Genomic DNA, 13497 nt, shown 5'->3' with positions numbered 1-13497 from the left:
ACTCAGCCATAAAAAGAAACGAAATTGAGCTATTTGTAATGAGGTGGATAGACCTAGAGTCTGTCATACAGAGTGAAGTCAGAAAGAGAGAGACAAATACCGTATGCTAACACATATATATGGAATTTAAGAAAAAAAAATGTCATGAAAAACCTAGGGGTTAAACAGGAATAAAGACACAGACTTACTAGAGAATGGACTTGAGGCTATGGGGAGGGGGAAGGGTAAACGGTGACAAAGCGAGAGAGAGGCATGGACATATATACACTACCAAACGTAAGGTAGATAGCTAGTGGGAAGCAGCCGCATAGCACAGGGAGATCAGCTCCATGCTTTGTGACCGCCTGGAGGGGTGGGATAGGGAGGGTGGGAGGGAGGGAGACGCAAGCGGGAAGAGATATGGGAACATATGTATATATATATAACTGATTCATTTTGTTGTGAAGCTGAAACTAACATACCATTGTAAAGCAATTATACTCCAATAAAGATGTTAAAATAAAAAAAATAAAAATAAAAAATAAAAATACAGAACAGACAGCAGAAGAAGAACTACAACCCTGCAGCCTGTGGAACAAAAACCACATTCAGACAGACAAGATGAAAAGGCAGAGAACTATGTACCAGATGAAGGAATAAGATAAAACCCCAGAAAAACAACTAAATGAAGTGGAGACAGGCAACCCTCCAGAAAAAGAATTCAGAATAATGATAGTGAAAATGATCCAGGACCTCGGAAAAAGAATGGAGGTAAAGATCAAGAAGATGCAAGAAACGTTTAACAAAGATCTAGAAGAATAAAAGAACAAACAAACGGAGATGGGGACTTCCCTGGTGGGGCAGTGCTTAAGAACCCGCCTGCCAACGCAGGGGACACAGGTTGAAGCCCTAGTCTGGGAAGATCCCACATGCGGCAGAGCAACTAAGCCCGTGTGCCACAACTACTGAGCCTGAGGTCTAGATCTCATGAGTCACAATGACTGAGCCCTCATGACACAACTACTGAAGCCTGCGCACCTAGAGCCCGTACTCCACAACAAAGAGAAGCCACCGCAATGAGAAGCCCATGCACCGCAATGAAGAATAGCCCCCACTCGCCACAACTAGAGAAAGCCCGCACTCAGCAACAAAGACCCGACACAGACAAAAATAAATAAATAAACTTATAAAAAAAAACACAGAGATGAACAATAACTGAAATGAAAACTACACTAGAAGGAAACAACAGCAGAATAACTCAGGCAGAAGAGTGGATAAGTGACCTGGAAGACAGAATGATGGAATTCACTGCCGCGGAACAGAATAAAGAAAAAAGAATGAAAAGAAATGAAGACAGGCTAACAGACCTCTGGGACAATGTTAAATGCAACAACATTCACATTACAGGGGTCCCAGAAGGAGAAGAGAGAGAAAAAGGACCTGAGAAAATATTTGAATAGATTGCAGTCAAAACTTACCTAACATGGGAAAGGAAATAGCCACCAAAGTCCAGGAAGTGCAGAGTCCCAGGCAGGAGAAACCAAAGGAGAAACACGTAGAGACACAAGGTAATCAAACTGACAAAAATAAACACAAAGAAAAATTACTGAAAGCAACCAGGCAAAAATGACAAATAACATACAAGGGAACTCCCATAAGGTTAACAGATGATTTCTCAGCAGAATCTCTACAAGGCAGAAGGGAGTGGCCCGATATATTTAAAGTGATGAAAGGGAAGAACCTACAACCAAGATTACTCTACCCTGCAAGGATCTCATTCAGATTCGATGGAGAAATCAAAAGCTTTACAGACAAGCAAAAGCTAAGAGAATATAGCACCACCAAACCAGCTCTACAACAAATGCTAAAAGAACTTCTCCAAATGGGAAACACAAGAGAAGAAAAGGACCAACAAAAATAAACCCAAAACAATTAAGAAAACAGTAAAAGGAACACACATATCGATAATTATCTTAACTGTGAATGGATTAAATGCTCCAACCAAAAGACACAGGCTCGCTGAATGGATACAAAAACAAGACCCATATATATGCTATCTACAAGAAACCCACTTCACACCTAGGGACACATACACACTGAAAGTGAGTGGATGGAAAAAGATATTCCATGCAAATGGAAATCAAAAGAAAGCTGGAGTAGCTATACTCATATCAGATAAAATAGACTTTAAAATAAAGAATGTTAAAAGAGACAAGGGAGGACACTACATAATGATCAAGGGATCAATCCAAGAAGAAAATATAACAATTATAAATACATATGCACCCAACATAGGAGCACCTCAATACATAAGGCAACTGCTAACAGCTATAAAAGAGAAAATCTACAGTAACACAATAATAGTGGGGGACTTTAACACCTCACTTACACCAATGGACAGATCCTCCAAAATGAAAATAAATAAGGAAACAAAAGCTTAAAATGACACAACAGACCAGACAGATTTAGCTGATATTTATAGGACGTTCCATCCAAAAACATCAGATTACACTTTCTTCTCAAGTGCGAATGGAACATTCTCCAGGACAGATCGTATCTTGGGTGACAAATCAAGCCTTAGTAAATTTAAGAAAATTAAAATCGTATCAAGCATTTTTTCTGACCACAACACTATGAGATTAGAAATGAACTGCAGGGAAAAAAAACGTAAAAAACACAAACACATGGAGGCTAAACAATACATTACTAAATAACCAAGAGATCACTGAAGAAATCAAAGAGGAAATCAAAAAATACCTAGAGACAAATGACAATGAAAACAAGAAGATCCAAAACCTATGGAATGCAGCAAAAGCAGTTCTAAGAGGGAAGTTTATAGCTATACAAGCCTACCTCAAGAAACAAGAAAAATCTCAAATAAACAATCTAACCTTACACCTAAAGGAATTAGAGAAAGAAGAACAAACAAAACCCAAAATTAGCAGAAGGAAAGAAATCATAAAGATCAGAGCAGAAATAAATGAAATAGAAACAAAGGAAACAATAGCAAAGATCAATAAAACTAAAAGCTGGTTCTTTGAGAAGATAAACAAAATTAATAAAACCATTAGCCAGACTCATCAAGAGGGAGAGGACTCAAATCAATAAAATTGGAAATGAAAAAGGAGAAGTTACACCAGACATTGCAGAAATACAAAGCATCCTAAGAGACTACTACAGGCAACTCTATGCCAATAAAATGGACAACCTGGAAGAAATGGACAAATTCTTAGAAAGGTATCACCTTCCAAGACTGAACCAGGAAGAAACAGAAAATATGAACACACCAATCATAAGTAATGAAATTAAAACTGTGCTTAAAAATCTGCCAACATGGGCTTCCCTGCTGGTGCAGGGGTTGAGAGTCCACCTGCCGATGCAGGGGACACGGGTTCGTGCCCTGGTCCAGGAGGATCCCACATGCCGTGGAACAGCTGGTCCCGTAGGCCACGGTGGCTGAGCCTGCCCGTCCGGAGCCTGTGCTCCACAACAAGAGAGGCCGCGACAGTGAGAGGCCTGCGCGTTGTGATGAAGAGTGGCCCCCGCTCGCTCCAACTGGAGAAAGCCCTTGCACAGAAACGAAGACCCAACACAGCCAAAAATAAATACTAATTAATTTTTTAAAGAAATGGTCCACATCAAAAAAATCTTTAAAAAAAAAAAGGACACTACAATATGAGTCCACCTGGGTTACATATATTTCCAGTTGCCTGACTGCAATTCACTTTTAAGCTAATTGTCCCAAATGACTTGCAGAGATATTTTCAAACAATATGGCACAGTAAAAAGGAAAAACAGTTATTAACACCTTCTACAGGCCAAGTACTTAATGTGTGCTTCATAACAAACCTATTACCCTCAGTTAATCTAAAAAGAAAATAAAAGTCACCAAGGGTAAGATCCTGCCATACAGCAGATACACAGCAAAATTAGGGATCAACTAAGGTGCACCTAATTCTAAAGTCCACATTCTTTCTACCACTTTACAGTGCTTCCAAAGCTCACTGACTCTGAATGTCAGACAAGACTCTGAATGTCAGACAAGACTCTGAATACTAGTTCTGCCATTTACAATGTGACTATTTCTAAGCTTCTTTAGTGTGTATGTACCATTTTTACAAAAACAGTCATTATTCAAAAAATAAATATAAAAATTGGAAGCTTAAAAATTCACTGTAGGGCTTCCCTGGTGGCGCAGTGGTTGAGAGTCCGCCTGCCGATGCAGGGGACACGGGTTCGTGCCCCGGTCTGGGAAGATCCCACATGCCGCGGAGCAGCTGGGCCTATGAGCCATGGCCACTGAGCCTGCGCGTCCGGAGCCTGTGCTCCACAATGGGAGAGGCCACAACGGTGAGAGGCCCGCGTACCGCAAAAAAAAAAAAAAAAAAAAAATTCACTGTAAAATTAAACTGTTCTTAAAAATACCAATTCTTTAAAGAGCAAGATGTATGGCATAATTCTAAACACTTTTCTTGAATTTATATCAAGATTCACTACACCTTCCAACAAGCAGAAGCTCTTGCATATCCATTTACAAACATGTGATCACTCGGTGAAAAACGTTTTTTAGGGGCTGACTGCCAGTCTCCACTTTAGCCAAACGAATGCATCATTTCTCAGTAGAAAAAAGCCACATCAACTACATTGCTTTTTATTCTCCTGTACCACATAAGAAATGTTTTCAGCAATATATGCACCAGCCAGGAAGTAGCCCTGCGGGTAACAGAAATGGCTACTTTAGCTACCTACCTAAGAGATGACTGCAGGACCTGGTGAGCAAGCAGTAATACACAGAACAGGACAAGGTCAAGAATAAAAACAAAGCAAGAAATCGTTTACCCTAGGTAACGGATACCACTGTGGTCAAGGAAAAGTCAGTTAAATTACACATCTGTTACAGGACCCTTGATTAGCTTAAAAAACTGCTACTTTAAGACCCAAACATCTGCTTGACAAGATTAGGACTGATTTCCAAAGGATACTAAACACCAGTAACAATTCCACAAGGATTTTCAAATTCATGAAACAAAAATCAACTCAAATATTAAAACAAGAATTCTTATACTAAAATTTTCTTTTTCCAAGAACTCCCACACTCTTCATATAAAAAGGGCAGCATTATCTAATAAAACTAACATAATTTAGATAGATGGAGCCATTCAATAAAATACATTTTTCTTTTAAAATTATTTTAATATTAAAGCATCAATAGGACTTGGGGCAGACCAAAAAATAGGAACTTACCTACAGCCCCCTAATTTACTCTAGGGCTATTATTAAAATAATTCTACTGTACACAGAATCATGTACTGTTTTCCTTAGCGGGTATAATACAATCAGGCTATTGTACAATAGTAAGAGTGTTCTTAAGAAAAAAATTACTGCTGAAGTTAATTCTTGTCGAGGTAACTTTCCACATTCTACTCTCCATAAACACCACTGTTTTTAATCACAACTTTACTTACAGCTTTACCGTGTTATCAACAAAATTTCCACTTTGTAAGATCCTTTCAAACTGAAATAATAAAAAGTAATGCTTTTATGATCACAGTATTTGGTAAAGTGAGATGTTGTAGAATAGTATGTGTACTAAGATCTTGCTTTTGTGGAAAAAATATTCACTGATTTATCTGGAAGGGCACATCAAAAATTACTAGTGGTTATCTTAGGATTATGGAAGTGCTTTTCTTCTTTAGTTTATATGTGTATTCTGATGTTCTGCATTAAACACAACTTATTTTTTAGTGCTTGTGCATAAGACACAGGACAATCTGAATTAAAGAAACCTGTGTGCCATATTTTATTCAATATTACCAATTCAAATTCACATACTCAGAGTTAACATGATGCAAATGTTGCTCAAGAAATGTTAGTGAAATCTCCTCAGCCAACAAGGTTCAGTTTTTAAACAATAAATTCCCTCAGACAGGAAAATAGTGCTTCTAAGAAAGAAGTAACTTCATGTCTGTTTTTAAAACTGAGTTGTAAGGGTGGAAAATGGCTTGGAATGCCCAGGTGACCATAGATAGGGAAGCCCATAGGGAAAAACTAATGATACTAACACTTGAGAAATAAGACAAATCATTTCATTGATTTGGAGATACTGATTCACAGAAGAAATCACTGAGCAGCCAGTAAATAATCAGATAATAAGTAAACACTTAAAGAATGATAATGGCCAAAGGAAAAAAAGAAAAAGCCAAGAAAAAACTGAACACACATGTATCTAGGTAAATCATTCTGAAAGGCATATTTTAAAAAATTATCTAACAATTTATAACTCAAATTGAATCAGCTCTGGTTTCTTCACCAGAAAAAGAACATCTGTCAATGGGCTTAGCACTTAATTGCAGAGCCAAGAACACCCCTGAAGATGTCTCAAGCAGATGTGTCTGCTTTGAAATGAACTAGTTAAAAATTCGGTATATCGCTAAGCAATTAATATACAAACATATAAACAGACAATCTTTACATATTAAATCAATCTAGAAAAATTAGGTAAAGCACTGAGGTAATTTTATTGACTCCTACGAAGAAATTATCTTTAAACCGAAATAAGTAACTCCACTAAGTTAAACCATAAGAAATTGCCAATATTCAAGCATTTTTTAATCTGTAAAAGCAGCAATTTTATATGGTCCCACTCTGTGGTCTGGTGATCAATATTTAACCACCACCTCTCTGGGAAAAAGGCCCTGGTTTGTAGCTTTTGCCAATTCCCATGTTGTAAACAGTCCCATTGTAGCCAGTTTCAAGCTGTCAACATGCCATCAACTGAATGTGGAGCTGGAGAGATGCACACAATCAATTCACCAGCTCCAACACACCACTGGTTCCACCTAACAGTCTGATCTCATCCTTTCTATAACAAGCTTTCGCCCGAATTATCCAGTTTCCTACTTACGCTGTTAAGAAAGCAAAACAGCAGTGGGGGGCGGGGGCTATTTTAAACTGAGTGGTAAAGAAATGAGTCGATATTTAACCTGAGATCTGAAAGATAAGAGGCCAACCTTCCTAAGATCTGGGGAAGACTCTTTCAGACAGAGGAAACGACGAGTGTAAAAGCCTTAATAGGGCAAGAACAAGCATGGCATGTTTGAGAAAATGAATGATAATGTGGCTAGAACTTAGTGAGCAAAGATGAAATACTCCTGAGAGGCTGTCAGGGCCATATCGTATACACAGAGTGTGAGACTGTATTTTCTGGATGAGTATAGTTTGTATTTTACTGAGTGGATTTAGTTTGTATTTTACCCTGAGTGGATTGGAAACAATTTCATATAGTAGTCTGATAAATGTTAAATGAATGTTAAAGCATTATTTTAATGACCCTTTATGAGACTTAAGTCAAAGCCTATTAATTTTATTAACTTTTCTCAATATAATCACTCTGGTTACTTCACAATCTATGTAGAACATTATGAAATTAAGGAAGTGTAAGTATGATAGGCCTCAAACTATGAATATAGCTGAAATAAGTGTAGTGGCAGGACCACACATCAGTTTAGAAATATTATCTTATTAATCCAAGATGGTTATTTCATACGTGAAATGCTAACATATGAATTCAGGTAGGTCAATATCAAATTCTAATGAAGATGACCTAATTAGTCTACAAAGTGTAGAACGATAAATTCAATACTGTAGGAAAGCATTTGCTTGCATGTCATCTGAAACGACACTACACAGTATGCAAGTAAACTTTTAAAAAGCTATAATAGGGGCTTCCCTGGTGGCGCAGTGGTTGAGAGTCCGCCTGCCGATGCAGGGGACACGGGTTAATGCCCTGGTCCAGGAGGATCCCGCATGCCGTGGAGCGGCTGGGCCTGTGAGCCATGGCCGCTGAGCCTGCACGTCTGGAGCCTGTGCTCCACAACGGGAGTGGCCACAACAGTGAGAGGCCCGCGTACCGCAAAAAAAAATAAATAAATAAATAATAGCCGTAAGTTTTCATATTAAAAACTATATTTTAATTTCATATTTTAACGTGAAAGAAAAATAAAATATCAAGTCTGATTTATAGATGTTATTGTTTAGGAGTTATAGTAACAAGCATATACATTAACTTATATTTGCACATTATAAAAACTGTGAAGATACATACAAATACATACATGTCCACACCTCTGTGATTGTGAAAATTAAGTCCACATTATGGCCACATAAAAGTCCATCAGACAAGACGATCAAGATATAAATTACTACATATTATACAAAAACAGGGAAGGGACTTCCCTGGTGGTCCAGTGGTGAAGAATCCGCCTTCCAACGCAGGGGATGCGGGTTCGATCCCTGGTTGGGGAACTAAGATCCCACACGCCATGGGACAACTAAGCCCACGTGCCACAACTACTGAGCTTGCACACCTCAACGGGAGAGCCAGCGTGCCTACACGAGCACACACACTCTGGAGCCTGCGCCACAGCTACAGAGAGAAAAATCGACACACCACAACTAGAGAGAAGCCTGCTTGCCACAATGACAATCCCAAGCCACAATGAAAGCTCCTGCATGCTGCAACTAAGACCTGATGCAGCCCAAAAAAAAAAAAAAAAGAAAAAAAATTTTAAATGTCATTTAAAAAAAACAGGGAAATGTTTAGACTCGTTTATGGAGAATAATTTATGCTTGCACATAAAAAATTATTCATTCAGGAACTTCTAAGCCACCTATTTCAATAATTTATTTAAAGGATATCTTTCAACCAACACGAAATGAGACCTATAACTCAGAAAAAAAAAGAATTAAAAAATCTTGTCTCAGCAGAATGAAATACTTAAAGTCTACATATTATTAATTTCTCTTGCACTTGCATTTCCTACCTAAATACCAGTTAAGCTTAAGTTTAAATATATTCCATTTTTTTCATTTAAGAGCACAAATATGCATACAATAAATATTACTCAATAGACTTGTATACATTAATGTAGCTAGCTGCTACTTTACCACAGAACTACAATAATTGTGCTGATATAGGCCCCCCTCTCTTTTGAGGGGGGAATAAACAGGCAGTGCAGTACTGAAAGGACAAGGTACAGTAACAAATTTTTGTACCCCGAACATCCCTCCCTCAAACTATGAGATTTCTGTTTGAGCGTTCTACAAAAAAACAAGAAATGCTAAGAATATCACCAGGTAAACTACTTTCTTGGTAATGGCAACTGCTTTTCTTTTTTTTTTTTTTTTTTTTGCAGTACGCAGGCCTCTCACTATTGTAGCCTCTCCCGTTGCGGAGCACAGGCTCTGGACGCGCAGGCTCAGCGGCCATGGCTCACAGGCCCAGCCGCTCCACGGCATGCGGGATCTTCCCGGACCGGGGCACGAACCCGTGTCCCCTGCATCGGCAGGCGGACTCTCAACCACTGCGCCACCAGGGAAGCCCAACTGCTTTTCTTTAATGAAAGGAGTTTGGCAATTGAAAAGCAATTAAGTTTTGGTTTTGAATCTCATTTGAACCCATACCCCTGATAAAAAAAAATGTAAGTGCAGTCCAACTTGTAGTGTCTACACCCATGTAAATCAACAAGACTTAGAATTCAAGAAACAAAGCCTAAAGAGAAATGTGGGGCAAGCCAAAAAAAAAAAATTTTTTTAAGTGGCACCCTACTTCCAAATCAGGCTTTCCTTTTCTTTATTCCATTTACCTTACCTCTCTTCATTCCTTTCTCACCTCCGCTGTCCTTTACCATTTTTCTGTGTATTCTCACTTTCTATACACAAAAATTGATCTCAAACTTACCATTTTCTCTTGTATCTAAATTTGTTTTTACTTCTTATGGGACTATATGGTTTTAGGTGAAATACTTTTAACTGAAATACTTTTAGTTAGAAAAACATACACATAAGCTGTTATCAAAGACATGAATAACAAGCAGACATTCATTTGGCAAACGTGAGCAACCACCATGTGCAGAATACTGGGGATTTTGAAGTGAAAACAACAAAGCTCTTTCCCTAAGAACATTAAAGCAAGACTGCACCCAGCAGGTCCAAGGTACATGCCTGGTATGGGATAAGCCAAGGAGAAACGAGTAGGACATGTAATCAGAGAGGCCAGCCACACAGATGATGGAGGGCCTCCTGGTAGGCACTGTTATATTCTGGCATTTACTCGAAATGATACGAAAAACCACCAAAGAGTTTTGAACATAGGAGTAAAATAATCAGACTTTCATTTCAAAACGACTGTCCTGGTTGCTGTGTTGAGAACAGAGAAGAGCAGAAGCAAGACGGAGACCAGAAAGGAGATGACTAAAATAACAACAGGCAAGAGACGATGGCTGCACAGCGGGGTGGGGGGGGGTGGGCCATTGAAGACAGCAGGCTGTGGTCATATTTATTCTTAAAGTAGATTTTAAGGTAAATAAAAGACATACTTTCATGATACATTTTTTTGAATTACATGTGAATGTGTGAGAAACAGGAATCAAGAGTGTCTATAAGGTTACAGTCAGAGAAATAAAGATGGAGTTGACATTTAATAAAATGAGGCAAACTGGAATAGGAACAATCCCTGGGGTGGGGGAAGGAGGAAGGAGGATGAGGAGTTCGGTGCTGACAGGTTAAATTTGGGATGTCTAATTGAAAATGTTGACTAGGCAGCTGGGTATATAAGTCTGAAGGTTAGGAAAGAGATCCAGGAGAGAGATAACATTTTTAGTTTGAAATATATGATAATTCTAGCTAGAGGATAGGATGAGCTCACAGGAGACTATGTATAAATACAGAAGAGGTCTAAACATAGAGCTCAGGACACTGTCTTATTTTTCAGAAGTTGGGACAACAAAAAGGAACCAGCAAAAGAAACTGAAAATAAGCAGAAGTGCCCCAGAAACAAAGGAAAGAAAGGTTTCAAAGAAAAGAAAATTACCAACCACTTCAAATGCTTCTGCTGCTACATCCAGTGAGATTAGGATTGAGAACTGGCTGGGGAATTTGTCACCAAGGAGGTCACTAGTAAGCAATCTCACAAGAGCTGTTAATGTAGCATGGAGGAGAAAAAAAAACAACTGCAGTGGATCCAAGACAGAGAGGGAGTACTGGTGACCACAAATAACAACTCTTGAAGAACAGTAGCTGAAGAAAGATGTGCTATTGGGATAGGTTTGCTTGTTTTGAAAGATGGGAGGGACTTCCCTGATGGTGCAATGGTAAAGAACCCACCTTCCAATGCAGGGGATGCAGGTTCAACCCCTGGTCAGGGAACTAAGATCCCACCTGCCAGGGGGCAACTAAGCCCACGCACCACAACTACTGAGCTCATGCGCCTCAACTAGAGCCCTCTTGCCACAAACTACACCCACTAGAGCCCACACCCTGGAACCTGCACATCACGACTAAAGAAGAGAAAACCCGCACGCCACAACTAGAGAGAAGCCCACATGTCACGATGAGCCCATGCGCCACAACAAAAGATCCCGCATGCCACAACTAAGACCTGATGCAGCCAATAAATAAATAAATATTTTAAAAAATAAAGATGGGAGATATTTCAGCATATCTATATGCTGATAGGAATAATCCAATACAAATGGGAAACACTGATGAGACAGCTCATTGGCAGGCAGGAGAATGGGATAAATCCTGAGTCAAAGCAAAGTCCCTGACAGGAGGGGGACAGAACCAGGGGTGAGAGAGGTGATGGTCACAGCACAGTAGGAAATGCATAGAGTCGGCGTACAGATGCGAGGAGACATACAAAAGTTTTCTCCTGATTGCTTTCATTTTTAATATACAGGAAACAAGGTCATCAGCAGAAAATGAAGAAAAGAGGCACTAGAGGTTTGAGGAGAGGTGTAAAATTGTCAGGGGACTGGCAGAGTGATTCAACCAGGGACTGATTGATACTATGATTAAAGGACTGTGGACAGCACGAAGGACACTCCTTGGCCAACACGAAAGGAGAACAGGTCAGCACAGGTATGTCTTCCTCAATTCACGCTCAACTGCCAGGTATCGGCTGGACTAGATGGAGAACTGGATTCGGGGGGTTGGTGGTTACCAAGTAAGTACATGAAGGGAGAGGTGCTAAAAGAGAACTGAGGCTTTATAAAAGGAAGAAATTTTAACAGTGGACTATGGATTCAAAGCAGGATAAATAATTAAGTGAGGAAATGGAGGAAGGAGGGGTTGGGATGCTAAAAAAGGGAGTAGCAGCAACGGACTGTACAACAGGTCCCAGACACAGAAGTAGAGTTCAAGTGGGGGTGCTTGACATTAGGAACTGGAAAGATAGGAAACTGAAACCCCAATGGAACGCTTGAAACTATGTTCTGTGAAATAATCTTAATAAAGTACAGGCAGGTCTGGTTTAAATGTAACAGAACTACCTTAAAGAGTAAAGCAAAACCTCTCCCAGGCACAGTGAGCCTGCAAATGAGTGCAACTAGAAGCCTAAAGGACTGGAGAAGAAGAATTATATCACAGGAATTATAGCTGGAGGTTCCCAGACATGGAATCCCCAAGAAAACCATTTCCAGCACTCCTCCAGAGTCAGCTTTAAACAACCTGTCCAACTCAGAAGGCACAGCTGCCAGATCACAATAGGAGGAGCCACATTAAAACCATACCTTTTCCCCCAATCCTCTTTCCCCACTGAACTGGACCGTGGACAGGTGAATCTGACAGCATACTAAAGAGGAGCTGGCAAAGTAAAAAAGAGAAGCCTCTCAGGACTCTTCCTCCAAAGCAGGCTTCTTGCTCTGAAGCAGTTCTGAACTACCAAAAAAAAGTTCTATATTGTGTAAGAGTTTGAACACATTATTATTCTGAACTGCACCTTCTAATGACTAAAATAAGCCTATTACTGACAAATGAGCATAAGACTTTTTACCCCTAAAATTAACTAGAAAAGTTATCTGGTCTTCCTAAGAGCTGGAAAGTCAGGGAAAGACAATGTACAGGGAGGCTTTGAAGGTACACTGAGAGAAAGAAAGCTGTTTTCTGCTTAAACCCTTATCAAATCCCATCCATTTCAGTTCCACAAATATCCATGGGCTCCCACTATCTATTAGGTGCTAAATATACACAATGCTGAATATACAAAAAATTCATTTTTGCTTTATTGAGCAAAAAAGTGAAAGTAGATTAAGTCGAATGAAACAAAATGATTTTGGTTTAGTACGAGATGCTTACAAAAATTCAATCCTAAAGATTTAATAAGAAATCTTAGTTTTCTCCTTTTCTTGGAATTGTTTTCATATTTTTCTAACTTTGTGAATTACAAGCTTAAACACATTTAAAATCAATACTTATTTGTTAATAAATTATAATAGACTAAAAAAAAGTCTTACCATGAATTTCTAAGTGAGTAAGCCACAAGATGGAAATAGTGCTCATCATTCAGTCATTTTCAAACACACCTAAATTTAACATGGAGTTATCTAATGCTTTCTAGGAAAAAGAGGGAGTTTGTTTTACTATAATCCATTTTGACTAAAATAGGTTTGCAGGTATTTAATGGTGTCATGATAAAGACAACTCATTACCAAATTTTTTGGCTTTCAGTTCAAAAACTCC

General features: G+C 39.0%; 1 protein-coding gene across 10 annotated transcripts in view; it reads right to left on the bottom strand.

Annotated features, from left to right (window-relative positions):
• The window catches only part of CDC42SE2 (CDC42 small effector 2), a 202785-nt gene that overhangs the window by 94873 nt on the left and 94415 nt on the right, over positions 1 to 13497 (bottom strand). For 7 of the 10 annotated variants that reach the window (XM_060143515.1, XM_060143526.1, XM_060143518.1 and 4 more), the window contains one exon: positions 1458 to 1556. The exons of the other annotated variants lie outside the window; for them this stretch is intronic. The gene's annotated coding sequence lies outside the window, so the exon portion shown is untranslated. The remainder of the gene's footprint in view (positions 1 to 1457; positions 1557 to 13497) is intronic. 10 annotated transcript variants of the gene reach the window in all.

The sequence above is a fragment of the Lagenorhynchus albirostris genome, chromosome 3 (genome assembly GCF_949774975.1).
Source record: "Lagenorhynchus albirostris chromosome 3, mLagAlb1.1, whole genome shotgun sequence".
NCBI lineage: Eukaryota > Metazoa > Chordata > Mammalia > Artiodactyla > Delphinidae > Lagenorhynchus > Lagenorhynchus albirostris.
Note: the sequence above shows the minus strand (reverse complement) of the source record. Positions and strands in the feature narration are given on the sequence as shown.